General features: G+C 35.2%; 1 pseudogene; it reads right to left on the bottom strand.

Annotated features, from left to right (window-relative positions):
* Positions 1–5,668: 5,668 nt before the first annotated feature.
* On the bottom strand, positions 5,669–7,698 carry LOC132304894 (receptor kinase-like protein Xa21; annotated as a pseudogene).
* Positions 7,699–22,231: the final 14,533 nt, after the last annotated feature.

Raw genomic sequence — 22,231 nt, forward strand, 5'->3', positions numbered from 1 at the left:
TAACATCATTGGTGACATCTATCTCTGTCTTACGTTTCATTCGCGAAGGCACTAGGCTCTGAACCTCACTATTATTCACCACGTCGATGTTAGCTTCTTCTGACTTCACAATCTTGCTGTTTTTTAGTGGTGCATCATGGATAGTACCAATTCTAGAAAATACTGACTTTCGAGATTGAGGTTGTGCAGATTTTCTTCCTTGGTCATGAAAGCTCATTCTGTTAAAAACATAGTTACGAGGCAAATTGCTGATATGAGAACTTGAAACATTTAATTCTCGACTTGACAACCTGTTGAATATAGATGTTCGATCGCATGGAGCTCTTATACGGTCAAAGACTGATTTTTGATGCCCAGTCTGCTGATCTTGTTCATCCTCAACTTCTTCAAACCCAATGTATGAGGTGCTTGACTTCTATCCCTCTTTGTGATTTGAATTTGAAGTGGCTCAGAAGCTACGAAACCGAGACCAGACTTAGGTGAAATGATTTTATGCCCTTAATCTTTCAACTTCTTCTGTGTCTCATTAAGGCCGTGCACCTTCTCAGCGGTGACCTCAACATTCAGTTTTCCAAGGCTTGCAGGATTTGTAAAATCATACCCCGACTTAGCCAAGAGTTGGTATGCGTTAGGATCGAATCCTTCATCGGTCCTTTGTTTTGGAAGTGATAAATGATCAACCATAGATTGAGAAGGCAGCACGAACCCTTTTAACGGAGACTTGGCAGGCGAAGACTTCTGAATCTTAGGGAGAGGAAGAGTTAACTCTCCTTTAAGCTCTTGCATATCTTCTTTTTCCTTAGTTTGTGACATCTTTAATTTAAATTCCTTAGTTTCAATTATCTCGATAACAGGTGCCTGCCCTTCTTGTCGCTGAGATTTTGGAACATACTTTAAAATAGGTTTCGTCCGATGTGCTTTTATCGAGACCCTTCGCATTTTAGCTACCTTTACAATGTTTGTCACTGAAACGTCTAGTGGATCACTTAAAGCTTCTTTTGCTTTTGTAGATTGAATCTCTTGTGTAGACGGAAGGCTTGGGATGGGCACTTCCGAAGGTGTATCATGATCGATATAGAACTTGGCATCGGCAAAATGAGATTCTGCCTCTGTAAATGGCTTATGATCCGCCACAACCGTTTGTACGCCATTTTTGTAGAATTTGAAGCACTGATGAAGAGTCGATGGAATGACGCCATTACTATGTATCCAAGGCCTTCCCAACAACAAATTGTAGGACGTCTTTGCATCAATCACATGGAATAAGGTTTCTGCTTGGAGCTCGCCAATAGTTAGCTTTGCCTGAATCATGCCGATAGTTCTTTGTCCTCCTTGGTTAAAACCTTGAATAATAAGACGGCTACGCGATAACTCGTCAATTGTGATGCCAAAATTTTTCATCGTAAATTTTGGCATTAGATTCACCGCCGAGCCACCATCAACAAGAATACGAGTAACTCTTCGTTCTTTTATGTAACCGGAGACGAAGATAGGACAATTGTGCGGCTTCGAACCCAACTGAAGATCCTCGTCCGTGAAAACAATTGGTGCACAACATGACTCAAACGTACCTCTGACCACTTCATCATCATCAGATTTTTCAATGATGGATGTATTATGGTTCTCTACAGTCTGGACTTCATCTTGATCCTCGTTCTTCTCATCATTAAGGCTTGTTTTCTTAGTTGAAACCATGTAAGTTGTTACAACTTCGTCATTTAGGTATCCTTTTGGAAAGAACTCTTGCAAAGTAATAGGCTTCTGACTCTTTTTGCTTATAGAGGTGTGTTTAGTTGACTGTGTCTTCTTGACCTATTTTCTGTTATGGCCAGACTGTTTATGGTGATATTGGGGTTTCTTCTTCCTTTGCCCTCTGTCAGAATAATTAGTCTGAAAAATATCAGCTTGTTGCTTCCGTGGTTTCTTTCTTGTCACCAGAGTCCATCCTTCTTCATCATCCTGAGGAAAAACCCTTCCAAATGTTAAAATGTCACGTACACTCCCTTGGCCAATATAGATTGGGATTGGTTCCAATAAACCAAACTGGATAGTTGTGCAAGATACCTCCAAAGTTAAAGGTTGAGAACGAGCACTCCCCACGACAGAGGTTGTCAAAGTAGCAGTAATATGATTTGAAGTTACAACTTCGTCTGTATCCAACAAGATTTTTCCTTGTTTTGCCAGATTCATCACCACCTCCTTGAAGATGAAACACTTCTCAATTAGATGACTGATAATGCGATGATATTTGCAGTATTTTGGATCGTTGATACGTCCCATCTCTGGAGGACGTTTGCATTCAGGGAGTTCTATAACTTTACTTTCAAGTAAACATTCCAAGATGCCAGGAACATCGGAATCGGGGAAGGGGTATTCTTTCTTCTCTAACTCCTTTAGCGTAGGACGCTGTCTTTCCCTCTCTTGAAACTGGCGAGGCTTTTTATCATCCTTCTTGTCATCTTTAACAGATATCTTGATTGGGGTGGTTGAGATAGCCATTGAATCTTTAGCCGCATTTTTTGATGACTTGTCGCCCTTCTTCCAGTCCTTCTTATCTTTGCGTGGTTCTATAGTCACGGGACTTTTGCCGTCATGGGATTTCATACTGATCTCCATGTCATGGGCACGCGTAGCCAATTCCTCAAATGTGCGAGGTTTTATGCCTTGCAGAATGTAGAGCAGGCCCCAATGCATTCCCTGCATACACATCTCCACAGCAGATACTTCTAACAATCGGTCCTTGCAGTCAAGACTGAGGGCTCTCCACCGATTAATGTAGTCGATTACAGGCTCATCCTTCCATTGCTTCGTGTTAGTCAACTCTATCATACTAACAGTATGACGAGTGCTATAGAACCTGTTCAAGAATTCTCGTTCCATCTGGTCCCAACTATCAATTGATTCTGACTTTAGGTCAGTGTACCACTCGAACGCGTTTCCTTTAAGGGACCGGACAAACTGTTTGACTAGTAAGTCCCCCTCTGTTCCGGCATTGTTACAAGTCTCGACAAAATGGGCAATGTGTTGCTTGGGGTTACCTTTTCCGTCAAATTGCTGAATCTTCGGAGGTTGGTATCCTACATGCATTCTCATACTGTCGATTCTCCTTGTATAGGGCTTTGAGTACATGAGAGTGCTCTGTGAGACACCACCATATTGAGCTCGGATTGTATTCATTATCATATCTTGCAATTGTTCGACAGATAATGAAGAGACTGAAGAAGAGGTATGATTGGTTTGACCAGTCGCCTGTTCTATCCCCGGCGTCTGGTTTTGACTGGTCGCTTGTTCTGTCACCGGCGTCTGTTTGGGATTCTCCCTGTGAGTACCTTGTGCTGTAGAATTAGGATTCTCCGTTAGTATTGCTGTGGAAGATGTAGGTTTCCCAGACGGTGGTGGTGTGAAAGTTGCATGATTCCCGGATGGCATTGGTGTTTCACCGAAGGTCTGAACTTCAAATTTATTCATTAGTGTAGCGATTTGCAAGTCCTTTTCTTCAATAGTCTTTGTGAGGTTCTCAATGGAATGAGTCATAGTTGCTAGTTGTTCTTCCACCGTAGCAGCTCCAGTCATCATAGCAGCAACCACATCTGAGTATGATAGGCCTTGAGAATCCACGTTCCTTGAAGTGATTGATTGCTCTGAAGTCTGACGTGGTGACTCTGGGGGTGAACCGACACTAGAGTGAGCATCATAGATAGAACGAAGTGAATCTGGTGGTGGAGCCTCCTCTGGAACAATGTCAAGGTTTTTGACATGTTGAGTTTTCACGTTCGCCGGTGTTGCAGGATTAGTTTTCACCACATCTTGCTGAAGTTTGAATGACGTCATCGCCTGGGACTGGCTACGTGTCACAGGGCCCGTCAAGGTACTTCCATCGCTTAATTTGGTCTTCGTGCCACTTTTCATGGTGGCTTTAGCATCAACCTTTGCAATAGCGATGTTCTTTTGGGCTTTCTTGTCTGTTTGAATCTTAGGAGGAGCCATAGAATCTGATAGAGAAGAAACTTGATGGTAGGAGAAAGAGATCAGAGGCAAAGGTTGGCCCACCGGGCGTGCCACAAATTTGTACACACAAATTTTGTAAGTCTGCAATAGAAACAAAATATGGAGCAAAATAGAATTTTATTAATTTATGAATGTGGAGTTCAGTCCTTTGTAATATCTTTTACAAAAAAAGAATGGTCCTCTGATTCGATCTCCTTGTTTTTGGTTGGTTGGATCCAAGGGCTGCATGAGCTTGTTCTTGAATCACTGTGGAATTTGATGAAGAACGGCACGTTGTTGGATGTGCTTGATGTTCTTCGCTTTTAGGTTTCGATTCTGAATTTGTGTCTGAATTCTGAGTCTCTGGATTTCTGAGTCTCTGAACTTCTGAATTCTGAATTTGTGTCTGAATTTGTAGACTTCTGAATTCTGAATCCTCTCTCCTTTTCTTCCTCCAGGCCTCTATTTATAGGCTTCTTGGATTAATAGGATGATGACACGTGTCATCTCCTGATAAGGATAAAATTATAACTGGGCCGGGCCGCTTAAAGATAATTATTCAAAATATATTTTATTAGGAATAATTATCGTTTCATTTAATTATCTGGGCTGGGTTAATTAAATAATTTAAGTGGACCAAGCCTGGTAAATTAAATAATTTATTTAAATATTAGGCCTATATTTAATGGGTCCATTCGTTAAAACCAAAGCCCACTAAATTTTAGTGTCTACTCCAACAAATCTAACAAACTTGTTAAAGTGTATAAATTCTTTTACTAGAATGGAAATGAATCAGGAAAGTTGTCCATCTTAAATTATCGAGGAAAAGCCGCACATTGGGACCCAAAACAGATTGATACATGAAAATGAAGAAAACGAAAATGATCTCCTTACGTGGTCAGAAGAATTTCTACCAAAAAAAAAAATACAATGATAACTCCATAACATCATATGCTTAACTTGTGAATCCAATGCCACGCACATGAAGATTCATTAGTCTCCTGCATGTATGATAAGTAGAGGATAATTAGAGAACTGGATCCATTTCGATTAATAACTAAAATCAATGAATTGTAAAATAATAATATTACATGTTGATTTGCGCGTAGTCGTAGTATTTCGTGTTTTTTGTATTCCCCATCCCACAAAAAATGTCCCTCATTGAATGTAACTCAACTGTTGCATTAGTAATGTTTATTCTTTCACTGGCCAATTCTGCAGAACAAGTTCTTTCATTTTCAAATATTGAAACCAAACAACCTTGAAATTTGTGCTGCTGTGATTATTGGTAACATTTGCACTTGCAAGCTTATCTGTTGCACTATTTTCCTCAAGAAGTATGGGATCCACTATCTCTTATACTTTATGAGGCAAAACAGCTTTGATAAAGTTATAAAGGTTTAAACCGTCTCTAAACATGTCATCGGTGGGTCTCTTCCCATTGAACATTTCCAGAAGAAGGATGCCAAAGCTGTATACATCACCACTTGTAGACACCACACTTCCTATACCATACTCTGTAATGCACATGACCATAATTGTAAATGATTTTAATATTAAAAATACATGAAAGAAAGAACTATTCTTAATACATTCCTGGAGATCATTGGTTATATACAGGTAAAACATAAATTTTGGGGTAGATAAGAACTATAACATATTTATTGACTTATGAAAGGAGATAATTCTTGGCTTAAATTTTCATGCTTTTGAAAAAGAAAAAGAAAAAAATTAAATCCCTAGCTAGAGTAAATATACAAGTGACTTCGAAATTTGTGTGTATAGCTTGGGAGAGTTAAATTTCTATATTAAATATATTTTGCATCTAAATCTGTTGCATATGGGAAACAGGCCAAAAAAAAAAAAAAAAAAAGTGTGAAACGGAAATACTATAAAGAATAGGTAACACAAGAATTATGGAAAAACATTTGTACCCCTTACTCCAATAGAATTTGTATGATTAGTAGTATCATCAGTTGCTGCACGGAGGAATCTTGCTAACCCAAAGTCACCAACATGTGCAATCATTTCATTGTCCAAAAGAATATTGCTTGGCTTGAGATCACAGTGAACTATTGGTGTTTGACATCGATGATGAAGATAATCTAGTGCATAAGCCACATCAATGGCAATATTCAATCTCTGAAGAAAGTTTAACTTCTTGGGCACTTCATGTGTGAAATCTTCACTTGAATTTGGGTGCAACCACTCCTCTAGACTACCATTTTGCATGAACTCATAAACCAAGGCCTTGAAGTCATTACCTTGATGATCGACACTTGAACAAGCAGTTACTACTTTCAGAAGATTTCGATGTCTGATGTTTCTCAATGTTTCTCAATGCCTCACACTCTGCCAAGAAACTCTTAGAAGACCCACGGTGTGCAAGGTTAAGTACCTTCACGGCAATAATGGATCCATCATGATCAAGAATTCCCTTTTAAACGGACCCAAAACTACCCATATCAATCAAATTGGCTATAGAGAACCCATCAGTAGCTTTAAGGAGACTTTGATAAGACACTTGTAACAGTGATTTGCTTGTGAATCCGAAGAATGAACTTTTTTTGTCCTTCTAAACCAGATAAAATATAGAACAAATAATAGCAAAATTAGTCCCACAATCCCGCAAGATATAATAATTACTAATTTTGAGGAAACAACTGATCTCTTTTTTCCAGACCCTTTGGAGTTGCATACAGGTAGCTTAAGTTCAGGTATACCACCGCAGAGCTTACTATTTCCTGTGACTGACATTGCACTTGCATTCTTAAAAATGCCTTCTCTTGGTACCGTGCCTTCCAAATCATTGAAAGATAGATTCAAATACTGCAAACCCTTAAACCCCTCCAAATATTCTGGAATTTTACCAGAGAAGTTGTTTTGAGATAGATCTAAACTGGAAATACCTTGCAAAGATCTCAAAGACGAGGGAATGGTCCCATTAAAAAAGTTTCCATGCAAAAGTAGGATTTCCAATTTTACACAGCTACCAAGAGAGCCAGGAACCTGGCCGAATAACTCGTTGTCAGAAACATCCAAGTAACCAATATTTTTCAAATTTCCAACTTCCGCGGGAAGAGAGACAACCAAGTGGTTTCCGGAAAGGTCTAGACCTATTGATAATGAGGAGAGACCAAAAATCTGTTGTGGTATTGTACCACTGAGGTTGTTTTGACCAAGATCCAATTCTATAAATTGTTGACATTTCCCAAGACTAGAAGGGATGTTGCCACTGAGATTGTTTTCATTTAACCAAACTTTGGTTAAAAAAGTTAAATTTCCACTAGAAGACGGGATATTTCCTGACAACTTGTTTTCTACAAAAGCTAATAAGTGTTATAGCTTTTGAAGTCTACCAATGTCATGGGGAATGTTACCTGTAAATTGATTGGCTTTCATATTTAAGATCTCCAGGTTAACAAGATTCAATATACCTGTTGGAATGTCACCAATTATATGATTGTACACTAAAGACAATCTAATAAGCTTAGTTGAGAGATTGCCAATGGACTCGAGCAACTTCCCTCCGAAATTATTGTCTCCCAGATACAAGGTCTCCAAGCTGGTGGCATTGGTCAAAGAGGATAGATAGCTCAAGTCATCAGCTTCCCCACTTCCAAGCTTATTGGAGTAAACTACAAACTGCTGAAGTGTGAGCAGCTTTTCGAGAGTAGGAACTTTTCCTGTGAGCTTGTTTGCACCAGCCATAAGGAATTCTAGATTTGTTGCATTTGAAATTGAAACAGGAATGGAACCGAAGAATTGGTTCACGGCGAAGGAATTGAAGGTTTGGGATTGTATATAATGAAAGATGAAGTTACTTCGTCATCCGAGTTGGGAAGTATATTATTTTCTTCTTCGGACTCGCTTCCCTCATCTTCTTGAAAGTTGTCAGGTATATCAAGAACATCTTCCCTAGCACCATGATTTTCCATGCTAAGCTCCATGTCATGGGCTCGAGTAACAAGCTCTTCAAATGTGCGAGGCTTAATCCCTTGTAGGATGTAAAGAAGCTCCCGCCTTGTATACATGTTTCAACTGCAGAAATTTCAGACAAACAATCCTTGCAGTCAAGACTTAGAGCTCGCCAACGGTTGATGTAGTTAACTACATGTTCACCCTTCATCTGTTTTGTGTTTATAAGCTCCAGCATACTTACAGTACAATGAGTGCTGTAGAAACGGTTGAGAAATTCTCATTCCATCTGCTCCCAATTGTCAATACCTCCAACTTTGAGGTCTGTGTACCAATTAAATGCATTCCTTTTGAGGGAACGAACGAATTGCTTGACAAGGAGATCTCCGTTTGTACCAGCATTGCCGCAAGTTTCTACAAAGTGTGCGACATGTTGCTTAGGATTGCCTTTTCTGTCAAACTGTTGAAGCTTTGGAGGTTGATACCCAACCAACATTTTTAAGATGTCAATTCTTTCTGTGTAAGGCTTTAAGTACATGTGAGCACTTTGAGGAACGCCACTGTATCGTTCTCTTATGCAATTCACTATCATGTCTTGAAGTTGTTGGACAGAAAATGAGGTGACGGAGGCAGCTTCAATTGTTGGATTGGGGACATGTCATTTTGATCATTAATTGAAGTGTTCTCTAGCATGGAATTAGAATGAGGAATTCGGCCTTTGCTTGACTCAGCGTTGTCGTCACATAATTTTAAATTTTTTGTTAGCGAGGCAATTTTCAGATCTTGCTCCTTGAGAATGTGTTGTAATCTTTCAATTGCACGGGCCATACTCGTCAATTGCTCTTCGTATGAGGTAGTACTCGTCATCATGACTAGCATAGTGATGGAGTCAAAAAAAATCTTTGGCCTTGAGTGGACCAGCCTTGAACTTAAACTTGTGACTGGAACAACCTTTGAGGTTATAGGAACCTTCCTCCTTGCCCCCAGCGAGGTGAAAGCGATATGAGTTTGAGTTACTACTTTGACAAATTTGGCGGAATCGACACTCATCGTATTGTACTGTCTTTTGGTAACAACGTATACTTTAACCATGCTCCACATCATTGAACTTGCAGAAATGTTTGTACCACTTGACGAAGTTGCAACCTTCTTGCCACCTTTTGCGGTGGTAATGATGTTGTCCGTCAAGACCGCGATGTCTTTGGTGGTATTCTTGTTCTTCGTCTGAATTTTGTTGGAAGTCATAAAATCTGACGATGAATTTGTTGAGGATTTAATGTAAGATAAAGAGATGAGAGGCAGAGGATGTCCCACCGGGCGTGCCAAAAATTTGTACACATAAATTTCATAGTTGAAAATAAAGAACGAAATAGGGAGCAAAATAAAATTTTATTAATTTGGAAAAATTGGAATACAATCCTCTGAGATATTCTTTACAAAAGAAATAACATATCCCCTGATTCGATCTCCTTTGTTGGTTGGATCTAAAGGCTATTGGAGCTTGATCTTGAATCAGGTTGTTGACAATCTTCTTCAAGAATTTGTAATTGAAGAAGATCGCCGATGATTTCTAATCGAGGGCTGACGAAGCTTGATCTCGGATAATGTTGTGTGGTGATTCATCAAACTTGTTGAATCACAGAGAAAGAACGGCACGATTTTGATGTGCTTATTGTTCTTTGTTGAATTTGAGGAAGAACGACACGGCTTTGGATGTGCTTGTTATTCTTCGTCTTCAAAGAGGAGAGAATTTGTTGAATTTGGTGAATAACGACATGACTTTGGATGTGTTTGTTGTTTTTCACCTTCAGAGAAAATTTGTTGAATTTCATAAAGAACCTTTGGATATGCTTGTTGTTGATCACCGTGAAATTTTAATGAAGAACTGCACGATTTGATGTGCTTGTTGCTCTTCGCCTTCAGGTTTGAGTGTTGAGGATGAATGTCGGTAAAACTTCTGTATTTCTCTCTGAAATTCTGGCCCTTTTGATTTTTGAGTCTCTGAATTTCTAGACCCCTTCCTCCTTCCTCCATGCCTCTATTTATAAGCTTCTTGGATTAATAGGATGATGACACGTGTCATTTCTTGATAAAGACAAAATTATAACTGGGCGAGCCAGTTATATTGTGATAATTATACATAAAAATAAGTATTCCAAATATATTTTATTAGGAATAATTATCTTTTCATTTAATCATCTGGGCTTGGTTAATTAAATAATTTAAGTGGACTAAGCTTAGGCCAATTAAATAACTTAATTAAACATTAGACCCATATTTGATGGGTCAATTTGTCAAAACAAAAAACCATTAAAATTTTAGTGTCTACAGATTCCATAATCACTTCTTTGTCTGGTTGAACACTAAAATCCTAAAGCTTTCAAATAGAAAGGATAGGTAATACCTTTTAATCTAAGTCTTTAATGATAATATGATTAACATCATTTTTTTAAAAAAATAGTTGTTGCCTAAATCATTAATAGTAATTAGGGTAAAGTACATGATGTTTGTCAAAAGAACACACAGATGAAACTTAGCCTATTTTGGGACAAAGACATCCCCTAAAGTTTGATATACTTACCAAAGACACCCCAATGGTAATGACTTGGCATTTTTGCCTTTTGACTTTTAAATTGACTAATTTGAATGTTAAAATGACCTTTCTAACCTTTCCTAATCTATTTCTTTCCTTCTCTCCTCTCTCTCAGTTCTCTCCTACTGCAACACCAACACACACTTGTATATATATATATATATATCCACACATATAGACACACACACACACACACACACGTATATATATATATATATATATCCACACATATAGACACACACACGTATATATATATATCCACACACACACACATATATATATATATGTGTGTGTGTGTGTGTGTGTGTGTGTATAGATACAAACATATATATATCCACACACACAAGGCAGTGACGGGCGGCGGCGAGCTGTCGTCATGGAGAATAGCACTGGTGAATTAGATGATGATGATGTCGACGGCGGCAAAGGCGGCGACGGTGGTTGCAATAGAGGCGGTGACGGTGGTTTTCAGATCTGCAAATCGCGTGAACTTCACGCGCCCACAATCGTCTTCTCCTTCAATACCCACTACAGCCGCCGCTGCCATAACACCCACCACCACCACCACCGCCACACAATCGGCTTCGCACCCACACCCTTATATACCACCATCATCACCGGACCACCACCATCGACCACCACTCGTTTCAACACCATCCCACTTGAAAATTAACACCCAAAAGCCATACCCAATTTTCTTTTTCTGTGTTCATATATATATATATACCACTTGTTTCATATATATTTACTGAAGAAATTTGTTGTGTTGTTCTTTCTTGGTCTATTTTTCATTCTTTGTGGCTGTGTATAGAGAGAGAAAGACAGGTATTTTAGAGAGAGGGACAAGGGTAATTTAGTCATTTAATTATTTTGATATTTTATAATTATAATTAATTAAATAGTGAAGGGTAAAATTGACTTTTCATGGGATTTTAGGCTTTGTTTGGATTGTAAATTTGATAAGGGGGTGTCTTTGTCTCAAAATAGCCTAAGTTTCATATGAGTGTTCTTTTACCAAACTTCAGGGGGTGTTAGTGTACTTTACCCTAGTAATTAATAGATTAATAGTAATATGTTGAACACTAAAATCCTAAATGTTTCAAATAAAAAGAAACTTATGAAAACCTCCATTCTTCTGCATCTTTCTTACTTAAAAGATCACTAACCAGTCCTGAGCTTTGGAAAGCTTTATGTGGTGTTAAGAAGCAGAAATCAACAACGTAGCAAATTGATTGTTGAAACCCTAGAATTTTAACTATTTGTGATTAATAATAGACATTGAGCCCTAAAAATGTGTCGGAAATTCAATTCATTATAGAAAAGTGAAAATCAAAGGAAAAGGAAAAGAAAAAGACAATGATTAATGGGAGCGACAAGGTACCAGCATGAAGGAAGCTGTGACATTCCTCGGGAGCCAGTTTCTCTACCATTTTATTGGTTGTTGTTGTTGATGATGTGCTATTAAGAAGCAGAAATCAACAATGCAGATTGGTTGTTGTTGTTGTTGATGTGCTATTAAGAAGCAGAAATCAACAATGCAGCAAATTGATTGTTGAAAATCTTTGGTTTAATTCAAACTGCAAATCTGTAGAGAGCTTAATCCTTAAGCTAAGCCAGGTGGGCAAACGAAACAGCAACTTTGGGGCTGTTTGGTTACTCAGAAAACATGACTCATAAGTCATAACGCTGGTTTAGAGAGCACTATAAAACGCGGCTAGTTTATTGAAAATATTTTTCTTGTTTCTATTTTAATTATTTTATTTTATTTTATTTTATATACTTTTTTAAATTAGTTTTCTTCCGACAGTTTTCCAACCTATCAGTAACACAAAATATTTTTGTACAATTTTTTAATTTTTAATTCTTGAAAAAAAAATTAAAAAATTAATAAGAAAATTAAACTAAACCGATATTTTATATTTTTGGTCTCCTAAGAAGAGTGCACATACATTGTGCCTTGTATATTTTTCATTTTCTGATAATTTATTTAAGAAATAGCAACAATTATACTATTAATCTATTAATTACTTATGCTATGTTTGGGAATAGAATCTACACTTTAAAATTAAAATTGAAGAAAAAATAGTTTAAAATTATATACTAAATTTCATTCACTTTCAATTTTAAGATGTCAATTTGCTCCATCAAATTTAACTTTAGTAATAGTTAGTAATCACAAAGGAGTTGGAGTATCTAAGAATACTTTTTTTTTATAGTAATTATCATCTTGACTTGCTCACGTAGTATAATAATCCGGTCTAGACATAGCACTTCGAAAAGTGGAGTATAATTTTATTTTGTCTTTTATTAGTTGTTGCCAATGCTCACATTTGAAATCTCAAGTCTCAACCAGTCTCCTTCAAAAAGGACCATACTATTCGGGTTTCAGACTTAGAGGTTTGGTAGTTGAGTGTGAATATGTTTTTTTTTTTTTGAAGAATAATTATGTCATTTTTTTTCAAAATAATGTAAGTAACGAACTACAGTGGAAATGAGAAATATTGAAAGCATATATAATAATAATAAATTTTTTTTTTTTTTTTTTTTTTTTCGGACAAATGAAATTTATTGAAAGAATGAAAACTACTATTGCAAATACATGTCACACAACAAAGACTAGAGCTCGTTTAGGATGACATTTGTAGCCTTCAAAAGTGCCTTCAATTTGAAAAATGGCATTCAACAGTGTTTGGTAAATAAAAAATGCACTTTTAGGAGTAGATGTTTAATAAAATAAAAAAAAATGCGTTGTGTTAAAGCTAGAAATTGGAGCGTTTAAAATTGCGTTCGAGTAGAGTTTGGTATCTAATATTTTTTTTTACAATATAACCCACCTTCATTTTCACAATTACAAAGCTATTAATAAAAAAAAACATCGGGATAATATACAAGTAAATAAAAGTGTTTAGTTGGTACTCTGTCATCGTACAACACGTATCTTACATATTATATATATATATATTTATTGAACATTTAAAAATAAACATTGCAATAGTGTGAGCTATTGCTAGCCTGATTTCATATCCGATCTCCTTTAAATATTTATAACCCAATTATAAATATTTTTTAAATGACATTTAACAAAAAAAAAAAAAAAACTAACTTGGATTTTTCAAAGACATCGATAGTATCTGAAGAGTTTGTATTTATTTATTTGTTAAGAATCCTCTATAAAAGCGTATAAGAGTATTTTTTGAGCTATCGATTTAAGATAATGAAATTGCATTTGGCTAATGCACACTTTTATTATTGTATAGGTAATACATTAAAATTAGAAATAAAAGTGTTTTAAGCAATATTGTTACCAAACAAATTTAACAGTGCTTTAAGTATAAAAAATATTTTATATAATGTATCACCAAACAGCTAACATGTTTGTACTGACAACACTTTTATGACAACTCTATTCACATAAGTATTTTTATCATTACAACAGTAACGTTAAACGAGCACAAAAGGGCCCTCAGCCCAGGAACAAGAAGATATAGGCTTTAGCCCACAGCTGACTAGGATAAAGGACCAAGGCCCAACAAAACGAGAGGCTAACAAGGAGCCCACTAGAAACAATCCGAAAACAGAAGAGCCCAAACAATAACTGAAAGTCTTTAAGATATTTAAAAGGCTAATCATGGAATTTGGACTTGAGATTAGAGATACTGTCATATGATTAACTTGTGAATCCACTGACCCACATGAAAAATCATTGATCTCCTGCATGTATGATAAGTAAAAGATAATTGGCTCACTATACTAATAAGTGTTAATTGAAAATTTTGGCTTCTTGTGTTGCTTTGATTGTATGTACCTTTTGTGCTTGTGAGTTCATTTCTTTCTCTCTCTAAACACTCCTCCTCTCTCTATAAGGTCCCGTCTCTTTATCTCTCTCTTAACTGTTTTTGGCCACTGTGTAGGTCACTGGGATCGTTCACGTACTTGATGTACTTGATTGACATTTTTGACATCATAAGCTTTTGTTGGGCTGATTGAGAGGGAAATTGATGGGCTTGGAAATAATTTTCGAAGGTTTAATTGGTAAGTTGTTTTGGTTAACTTTAGAAAAATTATTTTATTTTGTAAAAGATTTTTTTTATTTTGGGACTATCGAACACTGAAAATTATTAAAAAAAATATTTTACCTTCAAACAAATAGAGTCGTAGTTTTGTTAAAAAATATTTTACCCTCAAACAAACAGAGCCGTAATTTTGGTACAACCAATTTAACTCTTCAATGCAGTCAGTCTATCATGAAGATGGTATCTAAGTATGAGTCAGCAACACCAACTCCAACAAAAAGATGAGATATTGAACTCTCCTTGAGTCTGCATTCCAGAAGTTATCTATATATTGAACATGTCCTGGCTATTATTTTTATTAATTCAGATACACTAACAAACTTGTAATGGTGGATCAATTCTCGTAGTACTAGAATGGAAACGAAACAAGGATGGTTGCACATTGGGGCTTAAAACAGATACATGAAACAAAGAAACTGAAAATGATCTTCTTATTTAACTTGTGAATCGAATGCCCTCCACATGAAGAATCATCGATCTCCTGCATGTATGATAAGTAGAGGATAATTAGCTCCCTGCACTATTAACTATCAACTGGAGTAACTGATCAGTATGCATAACTAAGATATGCATACTGATATATACACACAGTGGACCAGGTTTTAGTTTGATTGATATGAATTTGATTAAAACACACAGTGGACCAGGTTTTAGTTTGATTGATATGAATTTGATTAAAAAATCAAATTATAAATTCAGTGCTCATGTCTGAATAAACTCAAATCAAGAGGCTGAATGTAGATTAATAAGTATGAAGTACATTAATTTAGCAATTGATCGCATTGAGGTCAAATATTGAGATCCAAATATCACTGCATTTTAAACAATTATTTATACGACCAATATATTCAAGCCAAATGCTATGCAGAACTTATAATCTAAATCAATCTCTATGCAACATGATTATAGTCTGCAGCTACAAGCTTATTTTGTTTCATGTCAGCAAAACACACACAAACTAGTATAGGCTTACCTGGTATGAAGTTGTGGATAGAGAACAGAACCCCATTCTTTTACTTTAAATCAATTATAAGACAAGATATTACCTGTTGATTGGGGGTGCAGTCATGGTTTTTCATGTTCCATGTATTCCTGTCTCACAAAAAATATCTCTAAATGTAACTCAACTATTATAAAAAATATCTCCGATTGAATGTAACTCAACTGCTACATCAGTAATGTACTGGCCAATTCTGTAGAACAAGCTACCCCGATTTCAAATATTGAAACTAAGCAACCTTGAAAATTTTGGCTTCTTGTGCTGCTTTGATTATTGGTACCGGTTGGGGTTGCAAGCTCATCATTTGCATTTTCTTGGAGGAGAAGTACAGGATCTGCAATCTTTTTAACTTTCTCAGGCAAAGCCGCCTTTGACAAAGTCATAAAGGTTTAAACAGTCTCTAAACATGTTATCAGTTGGTCTCTTTCCAGTGAACATTTCCAGGAGGAGGATGTCGAAACTCTATACATCACACCTTGTTGACACCTCACTGTTGGAAATTTTTATATATAAATAATAAAAATTATTTTATGGTCCTATGCACTAGGTTTTCTAAAATATGATTATAATGTGATTATTGATACTTGATGGTTTTGGTTGTACTTTCCAATTTGGTGGTCTAATTGGGAGTATGGTTTTATAACGTTGGATTGTGATTTTCTAACTTATTTGGTATGATTTAATTCTAACCATTTATATCAAGTTTCTATGATAGGAAGGGAGACTTAGGTATATTTTGTAGAGAATCCGTCTCCCCCTGTTGTTGTTATATAAAAAGGTTTTAAACCCTTATTCAGCCCTATCAAAGAACAATCTCAGAAAGGGATAAAGCACTCTGATATTTTACAGGAACTCACAGAGGATTACATGGATATTCTAAAAGTATATGTGCATTGATCATCAATCAGGTACGAGACTAAATTATATCTTTAATTAATTGTAATATTTCTGATTTCTATAAGTAAATTATTTGATTAAAACCCAACAATTGGTATCAGAGCCATGTTAAGGTTTGTAGAAATCAAAATAGTAAAAATTAATTTATGATGTATTTGAAATCACACTGATTGCGTAAGTCTTCGATTTTTGTGCGTGACCAAGTAAATGTAAAGCTAAAAACTGTGTGTGTTTATATTAGTTCATACATGGATATGTAATTGATTTATATATAAACATAAAAGGTTTTGTTTTAAATGCTAAATCATGTATATATCATGGCTTATGCACGCCGAACGAGAAAATTTAAGCAACTCTGTTTGTCATGCAATTGTTTTCTTTATAACACAAGCACGCCGAACGAGGAAGACAATGATATAAGTGAGGAAACATGTGTATATATGTTTACTTCTTCTGCTGTATTGTAACCAATTGTTTCTTTTGAAACCAAATTGGAAAGAAAATTATAGATGCTTGGATTTATAATTTTAATTTGGATTTGCAGTTTTCTATATTGAATGAATTTACAGTTATTTATATAAATGTGAATAAGTGATTGTATATATATATTCTCATAAGTTATTTGAACATATATTGTAATAAATTAGAATTGAATATTTATTTAATTTGGTATTCAATCATATATTCATATGCATGTATAATAACTGATGCAGTAATGTGTGGTTATCTAACTATTTATGAGCAGTACATCATTATACCCAATTAATTTGACATGGATGTACAATGAGACTAAATGTCTTGATTTATGTGAATTATATATTGATATGCATAAAGATTAAAAGTCTTTAACTATATATGTATATGAATTAATGTGTGCATGAAAAGAAAACTATCAGGTATTTGTCTTTGGTTCAAAATTAATCTAGAAGATTGATTTTGGTTTGAGAACTCAATGTTGCTTGTAAGCAATTGTACACACACACACACATATATATAATATGTATATAACACATAGATCTCTGGTACATGACTCAATTAAGGCAATTGAAGGTTTATTCTTTTATTATATTAATTCATTTAGTGATTCAAAAGAATTTCTTTTAAATTGTTTCTTATGAAATTATTCTTGTAGAGAGATAATAGATCTTGGATTATGTGCACCATCATGGAATGATTTGTTTGCCCAGTACATATTATGTATGGATAAACTATTTCATGTAATATATACATATGCAAGACCGTGTGTGGCAGACTGACAGTCTAGCCATGCCTTATGTTTAATACTTTTATTAAGTAATTCATAATACTTGTCCAATTTTAAGTTGAAAAACTTATGGGGGCTTGCGTGCCATAAACAAGTATTATTGATCAGATTGATTTAAAGATTGAAGTACTTTAAATTGTTTATCAGATATATAATATACATGCTTCAAATTTTTATTATTTTCTTTTAATTAAAGTATAGAAAGAACTAAGATTTTTTTTTTTTTTTTTTTTTTTTTTTTTTTTTAAATCTTGATTGATGTGCATGTTATTATATTGTTCACTGTAATTTTTCTTTAGATGTATGAGGAGGCTTTATTTTATTTGTATTAAAGCCATTTATATTACAGTAAAATCAAGTATTCCATAATATTTGAGTTTAGTTTATGTGCATTATAAATAAATTATTGAACTTAAATAAATGAAATTTTTGCAGTTTAGATTCTTCCTTGGGGTTTAGGAAGACTAGTAAAGTGACCGTTTCAAAGGTGGTAGCCAAAGTGGGTGATGCCTGCCAAAAGGTGACACGCTCACAGAAGTTATTATTTTTTTGAAATTTTAAGGCATTGGTCTTATTGAGGTCTCACAATGCACTTACCTACACGAAGGCATTTGTTCTGCCAAAAGGTGATCAATGTCTTACTGTGGAATAAGTGAGTAGAATATTTGAGAGTGTTTGAATTATAACTAAATAACCCTTTTACCAAAAGATAGTGAAAGTGTTTAGCAATAATTCAAGTATAATCAAATAAATCTACATACGATTTTATCGTTTGGGGTTAAGGTAAAATCTAAAATTCTGCCAAAAGGTAATTTTTAGATGGCATTTTATTTGTTCCCGCAGGGTGGACGGGTTTTGCACATAGTAAAACATCCTGAGAAATTTGGCTTAAAATCTCGAGCACGAATTAAAGTAATAATCCCTAAAACTATAACATATTATTTTATATGTTGTTGATGTGGTGTTATTTAATATAACATTTATTCAGGCTATAGACGCTTCCGCAATTTAAAGGTACCTCATAGGGATTGAACCATTAAATGTTTAAAAGTATATTGCCTAAAAGACAGGTTTTGATATTATATTGAGTTTCTTGGACTACGAGTCTGTGTTTTTTTTTTTAGGAAGAAACCCATATGCCCAGTGCAGAGTTTTCTTAGGTAGAAAAATTGTTGCATTTTTGTGTGAACTAAAAGTACTACCATGCCATTAGGTTAATTTATGCTTTTATTGGTGATACTATTCAAGGTGCTATTCTGGTTTTTGATACTGCCAATGAGCTTCTTAATTTTTTCAAGAAAGAGTTAATGGGCATTAAGAAGCAACTATAATACTATTATCTGACATGGTTTATGTTAGTCAAATATGATGGCAATGGTTCAATAAGGGAGTACATCTATATGATGTGCAAGCTGGTTAATGATCTGAGGTAGTAGGGAATCATAGTTGATGATAAGTTATTAGTTCACATGGTGATCTATTCTCTGCTTAAGTTTTTTTTTTTTTTTTTTTTTTTTTTTTTTTTTTTTTTTCAGCTTTTCAAAGTATAATTCACAAAAAGTTAAATGTGGCATTAACCAGCTGTTAGCACTTTGTATGATTGAAATGGAGCGACTCAAGGGTGTTAAAATTGAGTCAACTCATCTTATCGTGACAGCAAGAATATAATGACCCGGACTTTTTCCACCTTTTTCATTTTTGGTGATTTTCTTTTTTTCGCCTTTTTCTTATTTTGTCTTTTACTCGTTTATCGTTTTTCCTTGCTTAACCTCACTTCGGGTGTTCAAATTTGATTCCGGTTTTGCATGCATTCATAATACTCGATTTCCATGACATTAGTATTTTCACTTTTGTTGAAAAGCATGCTAGTTACTTTTATTTTTCATAAAGGGCATGAATGCATACTTTAGTGTAATTATTCATAACTTTTGGGATATTAGTGTAATTATGCAAAATTATTATTTTTCGTTTGGGGGACCTTTTTGCAATTTATTTTAGAAGATATTTTGAAAAAGGACCATTTTGCAATTTTTGAAAAGTGTGACAAGTGTCACACTCTCATGGAGCCATTTGTTGGCATTTAGGTGAAGAGACTTGGCACCATGACCTCTTGACATTTGGTGGGTGGAGATTCATCCATGTGTTGGCCTTAGATTGGTGCACATGTAACCATTGGATTGTTGACAAGTGTAAGCTTAGGATTAAGTCTTGGAAGAGGCATTGGATTGTTGACAAGTGTAAGCTTAAGATTAAGTCTTGGAAGAGGCATTGGGTTAGTGACAAATGTAAGGTCATGATCTAGTCTTGCATTGTGTGTGTGTGAGAGGTAGTGTAAGAGCACATAGTGAGTGGAGGATCTCTAGCCCTTCCACTCACCATTTTTCACTTATCCTCTTCATTTTCCTTAGTTCTTCAAAGTTCTAACCTAGCCACCATTGGAGAAAAGCTTGGTTAATAGCTTTCTTCTTCAATTTTGGGGCCCTTCCATTTATCTTAGACTAAGAACTTTAACTAGTAAAAGTTTCCTCTCATTCTCCTCTTCATTAACCCTAAGCTTCTTTTCCATTTAGTGCTTGGTTGCTTGGATTATAGAGATTCAATTCTCTATTGAGGTAGGGGTGGTAGTATGTAATACCCCTAAGTTTAAAAGGATAGTCTCGGCATTTATTTATTATTTTTATTGTATTTTTGCGTGATTATTTGGTTTAATTATTTTTATTTATTAATTTTATGTGACATGTATATAGTTGGCATTTATTGTTTAAGTGTTTTAATTGGTTAATTATGAATTTTATGTTTGTTAATTGTTTCTTATTTTCTTTATTTGGGTTGTGTATTTAGTTGTATGTGTATTTTCTGTAATTGGATTAGTTGGTCATTCTAATGTGTAAATTGGTTTATTTAAATATTTTAATTAGATTAAATTATAGTTTAAATTAGTATCAGTTACTGTATTAAAATAAATTACTAACTGGTCTAATTTTAAACAGTAGGGTTCCCTAAGAGGTTACGCGTATGTAGCCGAGTATCTTATAACCCAGATTGCTTATGGGCCGACTGACTAGAGTTTTACATTAGGGCTCTGGCTGAATTAAACAAAGCTTAGGGTTTAGGATTTTTACGCCTATTTATACATAGTTGTATCTGTATTAAGGGTTGGAAAACCCTTACTCACGTAACATAGAGACAGAGAATTACAGAGTAAGGCTTTGAGAGAGAGCAGAGCAAGTTTGTGAGGTTTCCAACCGAGGCTTCAAGATTTGGCTTAGGAAAAGGGAAGAACAGAAGTAATAGGAGGCTAGACAGTGTTGCAGTGGTTGCCGGAAGTTAGGACGACGGCGACAAAGTTTTGAGTCCAAAACTACAGGCAAGTTCTTCTCTTTCTCTTTCTCTTTGGCTCGTGTTCTGTGCACCTAGATAATCTCTAGGGTTTAACCAATCAATAACTGGAAGATATATGTTTAATATATGTCATGTGAATGATCTGTTTATGTTAAAAATCAATCTATTACAGTTCATACATGTCTCGTTTCAGTTTTCTGTTCTTTAAGCATGTTGCTCTGTTGTAACTTTAGTCTTTGGAATTGCTTTTAATCTCTGTAAATGAACCATGGGGATGTTATTGGGATTGATATAAGTTCCTTGGGTTCAGTGGTAAAGGGGAACCGAGGGTTTGGAAGAGAACTGAAATTTTCTTAAATTAGTTTTCAGTGTTGTTCTTCAAGTGTACTAATTTAATGGTTTCGTTTAATCTCTGTAATTGGTTTCAAATGATTGTAATAAAATCTTGGGGATGCTATTAGGCTTAAATATGACTCTTAAATTAGTTTTAAAACCCAACAGAAAGATTGCAACTGGCCGGAGTTGGAACAGAGGTCAGAACGAAGCTGAAACGGAGGGGAAGCTCGCAGGGGGAGAGAGAGCCGGCTCTGGAATACCAAGAGCCGGCTCCCACTTGTTTAGAGCCAGCTCCAAGGTGGTGGTAGAGCTGGCTCTATGCTGATTTAGTGCCTGCTCTATTTTTCTAGAGCAGGCTCTTTCATTTTTTGATGCGTACAGTGTTTTTTTTTGCTACTGTTTGGACACTTGTGGTTCTTGAACAGTTTTAAAAATTTAATGGGCTTTTTAATAAATAATTTATGATGTAATTAAGGTCTTGAATTGCATCAAATACCCTCTTGGTATTAATGGAATTAACAGTACGCTATTTGACAACTTTGCGTACAGTTAACGGCTGAAAGGAGATTTGTTGATTAATTTTAATCTGATGGTTTAGGGTGCTATAAAATGAGTTTAAATTTATTTTAGATGCACGATGAAGTCTTTTAAAGTAATATATTGGACTTGTGGCATAGTGGGGGCTCTGTGCTAAAGGATACAACAAAATATAAGTATATGACTTAGTACTCTGTTACCGGATGGAAGGAACTAGATCGCTTAGATTAATTTAGCGATTTATTGGACTATAAAATTATTATAGAACTAATTTTAAATACATG

The sequence above is a fragment of the Cornus florida genome, unplaced genomic scaffold, assembly GCF_030987335.1.
Source record: "Cornus florida cultivar Cherokee Brave unplaced genomic scaffold, ASM3098733v1 CherokeeBrave_3.0.0_Hap2_Chr04, whole genome shotgun sequence".
NCBI classification, from domain to species: domain Eukaryota; kingdom Viridiplantae; phylum Streptophyta; class Magnoliopsida; order Cornales; family Cornaceae; genus Cornus; species Cornus florida.